Source organism: Lissotriton helveticus, chromosome 5_1 (genome assembly GCF_964261635.1).
Source record: "Lissotriton helveticus chromosome 5_1, aLisHel1.1, whole genome shotgun sequence".
Lineage (NCBI taxonomy): Eukaryota > Metazoa > Chordata > Amphibia > Caudata > Salamandridae > Lissotriton > Lissotriton helveticus.
In genome coordinates, this window is record NC_136065.1 from 1,072,913,458 (window position 1) to 1,072,920,323 (window position 6,866).

The window sequence follows — 6,866 nt, forward strand, 5'->3', positions numbered from 1 at the left end:
GATGTCTGCGTTTGCCATTTCTATTCCTCTGCTTTTATTAAAAACAAACTTTCATATTTTTTCTTATGAAGGTGGCTGAGAGAAAAACAAAAATGACAATTATTTTATACACTTTTTAGACTTTTTGCATGATGTAAGCGGCACATCCGAATATATTTAAATTGTATGTTATGAATAAAAACGTGTACAGAAAATGTTTGTTTCAACTGTAAAAAAAACCATAAAATAATGAAGAAATCATGTTATTTAAGTTAACCTGCCAGGGACACTGGCGGTTTTATTTACTTATACAAACTGTACAGAGAGCTCTTTTCAATAAAATTATTATCCTTTTCTAACATAACTTTAATGTCGTTGTTTTCAGCGGTACAAATATTTTTTTTATTAAATGTGTAAAATAGTATTTGTAAAAATGTTTTCAATCCACGTGGCATTTTCTCCATCAGTAAAAATGCAAATTATTTTCTACAAAGGAAGACAGGTAATGTTTTTATGTTCCTTGAAGATGGAGGGGAGTTCGATAATATATTTACATTTTCAGGCATGGTCGGCAATCTATTTTTGCGCCGCCGTGAAAGGAAAGCCATGTACTCTCAGAAAGGGGCTGGTGTGTCCAGCAACGCAGCACTTGAATGCATCACTAAACCACCACAAAGTGCTACAGAAAACCCAGTCCCCCTGTATATTGGCACATTTTGGTGCATTGTTCCATAAAAGTGTGTTTCGACAAACTATATACCATATTGTCAGTGTTTGTTCTTTCTCATAGCCAGGACCGTGCAAGCAGGAACAAAACAAAACAAAAACAAAAAGATCTTTTGCACAATGTGACATATATTGCCTTTTATAACTTGTTTTCCCCTTTTAAAGCGTGTCCTGCCTTTTTGACCCATCGACGTGTGTTTTCCCATTCTCTGCCAAATTTATGTGAGAAAAACCCAATCTGGTTTGAGTGGGAGACAGACAGAGAGCGGCTGACAAAAAAAAACAACAAAGTGGATGCCTGCAAAGAAAAGAGAAAAAACAGCCAGTTTTGGGCCAGTTTCTCCGAGGGCTGTATAAATCTCCGCGTCTTTGGAAAAAAAGAAGCTTGGGGGGGCGGCTGCCATGATTTTTTTTTCTCCAGCGTAAAGCGTGAAAAGTGGGGACAAATGAGGCCTCCTCCCCGGGGTGACGGGCCACAATGGGCCTCGGCCGCCCCCCGCCGGCGGCGGTGCTGGGACAAGCGTGGCCCTCCGCCGAGCGCGCAGGCCCACCGTTTGGAGGCCATATGCTTTGCGCATGGCCCCCACGGCGGGCCCGCCACGGTGATGGATCGGGTTCAGGCCGCCCATTGACTGTTTAACTCGGCCTGACAATGGCCGGGGAGGCGGCGCCCCGCTCCCCGCGCGCGGGGCATCTGGGCCCGGCCGTGGGGCCTCCTTTATCCGGCCCCATTCTCCTGCCACTCGGAACAAGTCTATGAATTACAATGGGCGGTCCTCGCCCTCTCGCTCCCTTTCGGGAAGAGCACTTGTCTCCTCTTTTTGGGTGGAAAAAAAGATGTGTTTGACTCCTGTCCAGGTCTCCCCCCGCAAGGCCCTCAATCTTGCCCCTAAGTGTTTTTATGCTAAGCGGCGCACTCGTAAACGTCCCCGAGCCGCTGACATTTACTCCGAGGGCCTCGTTAAGGGCCTTTATTTGTTTTGTTTTCGGCCTTCTTTCTCTTCTCGCCGCTGCCTTTTGGTTCTTTTGTCTTGGGCGCGTTTAATGAGGCTGAAAACACCACACTTCAAGATGGTCAAAAGGCAGCGCGGGACAAAGAGGCAGAAAGGGCTGGAGTTAATTTGAGGGAGCGCCTTTGTGCCAAGTGTGCAAACAGAGAGATGGGGAGGAGAGGGGGAGAGGTGAACCCGGGGAAGTTGGGCACACGTGGCAGCAGGGACAGAGAAATACCCTCTTCTCCCGGAGGGCCAGCATGCTGGCATCAGCGCTTTCCACCCGGGATATTGTGTTGCCGGGGAAGGCACTAAAGATGCCCCGCGGCGCCCATCCGGGCCAGTCTCTCGCTGCCTCTAGTCCCCGGACTGGCATCGCTACTTGTGCGTTTATTGTTCCAAAACGTGCACTTTAAAACAAGAGCATTCTTCGAATATCCCCGGATTGGGTGACGCAATGAGCAAGCGCTGTATGTTAAGGCACCTGCCACGGAGCTCTGCTCATCTGACTGTGCGCACTGAACCGCGATGGGTAGGCCCAGCCTTTCACCCACATGAGTACCGCATAATTAATGCACATAACACGTTGAAGTCCACCCACACCAAGAAACATTATTCAAAGCACGCAGCTTCCAGCCACATCCGATTTTATCAGATAACAGAACCGAGGTACAGGAAGGCCAAGTGATGCGTCCAGGATCACAAATGTGGTCAGGAGGGACGCCAGTGTTTTTGGTAATTAGCCCTCCCTCATGCATGTGCAAACACAACACATAACTAGTCTCTGCCTCACACTGCTCCATAACCCAGTGAGGTGGCATTGGGCCTCCCAAATCAAACTAACTTGGGAGTATTGAAAGTACTGGAAAATTCACTCGAGGCCTGTCTCAGAGTCATGTTCGATCATGGCACAGACAACCACAGAAGGCAAAATCCCATCTTTCCAAATCGAAGCACCAGCCCTGATTCTTGATTCCACTTCGTTTTTATTTGGAAAAACGCCATTAATAACAGTTGCGCTTAGCTTCACTCCAGCAAGTTTCTGCTCCTCTAAAGTCCTCAGAGATTCTACTCCCTCTAAATTCCTCATACTTGGTTGGAAGTCCTCAGCCCACCTTGCAGACTCCACCAACAGCCGAGTGCGCAGAGATGTCACGCGCATGCGCCTGCTTGGCTTACCAATAGCAGACTTCCACCCGGCAGGGGCCAACCCGGGTAAGGCAGGGCCATGCAGACTGTGTAACTTTAAGCAGGGTCATGGCTACACCTCTGTGTTGCTGCCCCTCTCTCGTCGTCGTAAAGAGGGCTTTACTAAAAAAACAATTTTTTTCTGAAAGGGGCCCGCACTTGCTTGGAGGCATCTTCAATACGTTTCTCCCAATCCGAAGTAAGATCTTTATCAAGGCGGGGAAATTCGTCAAAGACCTGAGCCCGCCTTACAATGTCGACCCATTAACTCTCATCCTGTCAAGTTTTCACAAAAAAGTATAACTGATTATTGCACCAAGAAACCCGGAAGCATCTAGCCTTATGGCAGTCAGGACTGCAGGGCACCTGTTTTACGCTGCACTGTCTATAACTTACATCTTTACCTGGTATCTTGTACTATTGAACTTTCCCTACCCTGCCTTGGGTTGTATCCTTGTTAGTTTCCGCCCTCATTATTTTAAGTGATTTTACAATAATTAGCTTCACTCCCTGGATGTCTGGGGTGCAGTCCGAGTTTTTTAGTTTTTTTAATAATGTTACTTGTCTCTGGAATGTATTGGCTAAATAAGCTGTACCTTGACGGGTGTACCCATCATGAAATACGCATTTTTAATGGTTTTGTACTTACTGAAGAACACATTTAAAAGTTCAATATGGTTTCCTATAGAAGAGCTTATACACTCGCACTTTATCACGTGTATATTTGAATGAATCAGGCCATTTACTGAAGTGACCTTAGATTTAGTATGTCCTTATCCTTTTACTAACTACTATGTTCTTATATCATGTCATGGTTTTATTTAACTAAATCATGATTAATAAACTTTGAAAGTAGTCTCTACCTCACACCACTCCCCACTCCACGACCCAGTGAGCGGATGCAAAGAACACAGAGTTTAATACTCAGCATTGCAGGCAAAATAATTCCTTCTCCCAAATCCACAATTACAATATTCGGTTAAAGAGTGTTGGTGTGTCTGTGCACGCTCCTGAGTGCAAGGAGCGTCTTTTAACCGGCAAACCTTTTCTATGTATCCGGAATAGGGGAAGCTACCCCCCCCCCCACCCCCAGGCCGCGTGCCCGGGTATTACAGCGCCTTGGACCGTGGCAGAGGGAGCTTTCACAGGTGGTACAGGTGTGTGCAGGGCAGCCACGGCTAGAGAGCGCGCGCCTACATGTCCCCAGGTACACATCCTCTGAGGCACCATCATACACCTTTTATCTGAGCATTCAAGCTCTCCCGGGACTACACGGTGCACTCATGAGTTTAGGGCCAATCCAGCCACATCCAAATTCTCCTAGATGGAGTTATGAACGGAGCAGCAGGTGCAGTGGCACTGGGGCCCAGGAGCGCGCGGGGAGTACCTGTACAACGATAAGGGCTGTAGTAATCTACTAAACCATCAACCGGGAGGGGGCGTTTCCTTGCTTGCATCACGATCTTTGCACCGTTGCCCAAGTTTGCTGTGCCACGTGGGGGGGCTCGCCGCTGGCATGTGTCTGAAAAGAGGAGCTAATGCAATGCACTTTGTAAACACAATAACACATTGCAACTAACACACGGATGGATGTCCGACACAGCACGGACATGCTGAAAGTATAGTTTATGTGAGGGTTTTAGATCTCGCGCACATTGTTACATTGTCGCGCGCTGGCCTCCTGCCATAGGCTGCCACTCTTCCTTGGAGCCCACTGGCTTCTTCCTAGCGCTGCGACTCTCCTCGTGTGCCCTGGCAGAGCACGGGCCTGTTATCACTATTTGTGCCGTGTGCTTCAGGGATCGAGGCGTGTGCAGTAGGGAAAGTTCCGCACAAGTCGGCCTGGGGTGGTGGGGCAGATTTCGGGGCTGCAGCCAGTATTGCCACAATTCCAAGAACACCAGGAGCAGAATCCTGGGCACACGTGTTTCTCTTCACTCCGAGACCTCATGTTGAGCTTATTACCCGCTTTAGGACTGACTGTCACTAAAATCGACTCCCTCGTCACTCTGGACCCACCGTGCCACAGCGAGTCCCACTCTGCTGAACCCTGCCAACAGCCCGCAGGCCCCCCCTCGAGCCTGCAGCTTGCCCTCCCCCTGAGCTCCCCGGTACCCACGTGCCAGGTGCCCACCGAGCTACTCTAAACAGCATCGTCTGCTGGGCCCTCACGGCGGGGGTTTACCCTGCAGCCTCCCGGCCACGTGACTTCCGGCAGAAGCTGCACGTGTCGGCGTCTGCTGAGGCCCATGCCGAACGTGTACCCGTCTTCAGCCTGGCACAAGCAGCACGGTCACTGTTCACCCACCGTGCCAGCCTCCGCACATCCGCATCTGCTGCCACCTTTGTGGCGCGAGGAACCGCTGGTCCAAAGCACGTGCATTTGCTGAAGGCCAAGAGCCTGGATCTGACAGGACCCCTCGGGGACCCACCACGAGGCCACAGTGACACCTTCCTATGAAACCCAAGACACACGTGCTTATACCATGAGGAGTGATAAGGCAGCATTATCACACGGTCTGTGTCGATGGAGGTTATACCCTGGCCTTTCCAGGGTATACTCAGGACATTTCCTCTGAATCTCGCTTGTTTCCGGACCCATCATGACCATCCCTTGCAAACTGCCCCTCCTGGGGGTGTCCTGTTGCCTGAACTCTGGTGCCCTGATATCTGTATTATGACTCTGCATCCGTTCTCCATCTTCATTGCTGGTGGTGTTACAGCCAATCAGTGTTTGATAAACTGATATCCACGCTTAATGTCGTTTATAGCATGGCCATGCCTACCTGGCGAATAGCCACGTTCCGATATTTTTTTAAATATTAGTACTTTCCTTTACTTTGTTGCTGATGGAAGTACTCCGAGTGTTGTATTTCACATCGGATTACTATGGTTTTTTTTTAAGCCAAGGTCGGAAGTAACGTAGCTGTTTTCTACCGGTCTGTTTTTGCTCATATCCACCATCTCTGTGTTTTTGTCAGATTCATTTTCAGTATGATTTTTCATACATTCGTGTTTTACGTTTTTGATTGCATGGAGATGTTCTGTGTGGTTCTCTGTTAATTCATATCCATATTCGTTGTGGTTATCTGATCATGTTCTATTTCGTTTATATCATATCCCCGTCATATGTGTTCTAGTTGGTCTGTGTCATATTCACGACCTATCTGGTTTATTTTATAAACATGTCTAAGTACTTTATCTGTTATCGGCATTCTACGCGGTTTTCCCATGAGTCTACTCTCCATTTATTGCAATAGTCGTGTTCTTTATCTGCACCCACGATCGGTGTGGTTTATAGTATATACGTGTTAGATGTCACTTATTCATACAGGTTTCATGTACTTTTTCTGATTTCCACTCTATACGTGGTTTATACTGCACCCACATTCTGTGTGGTAAAGGTCCTAGTTCTATCCCATGCAGGTTATGTCCAATTCATGTCCTATATCATTTATGTCGCTAGAAACGTCAGATCTTTCTATTATCTGCTTGATACGTGGTGTGTGTGCCATATCCATGGTGTATGCGGTTGAAGTCATAACATGCGCTTTCTCTCTGTTCTTTATGTTCGACGTGGTCTACATCACACCCGTGTTATACGTGATTAATGTCATGTAGATTTAGGACTTCCATTTTCTACCCGTTTTAGGTCATAGCCATATTCAATGTGGCGTAGGTAGGTTCGTCCAATACATCTCCTTTGGGACGTATCTTTTATCCATGTTCTATGTGGTTTATTTAAGACGAATGTTCTGAGATTTATTGTTTATTATGTGTGGTTAACCTGTTATCAACACTCTAGCAAGTGTTTTTAAAGTGTGATATATTTGCAAAATTGTTTTTCCCGTGACATCTACAATCTATGCAGCCAATGTACTGTCCACCTGTGTGTTTATTGTTATCCACGTGATATGTGGTTTATGCAATATCCGTGGTCCATGTGGTTAAAGTCTCATCCACATTCTATGCAGTGCCTCT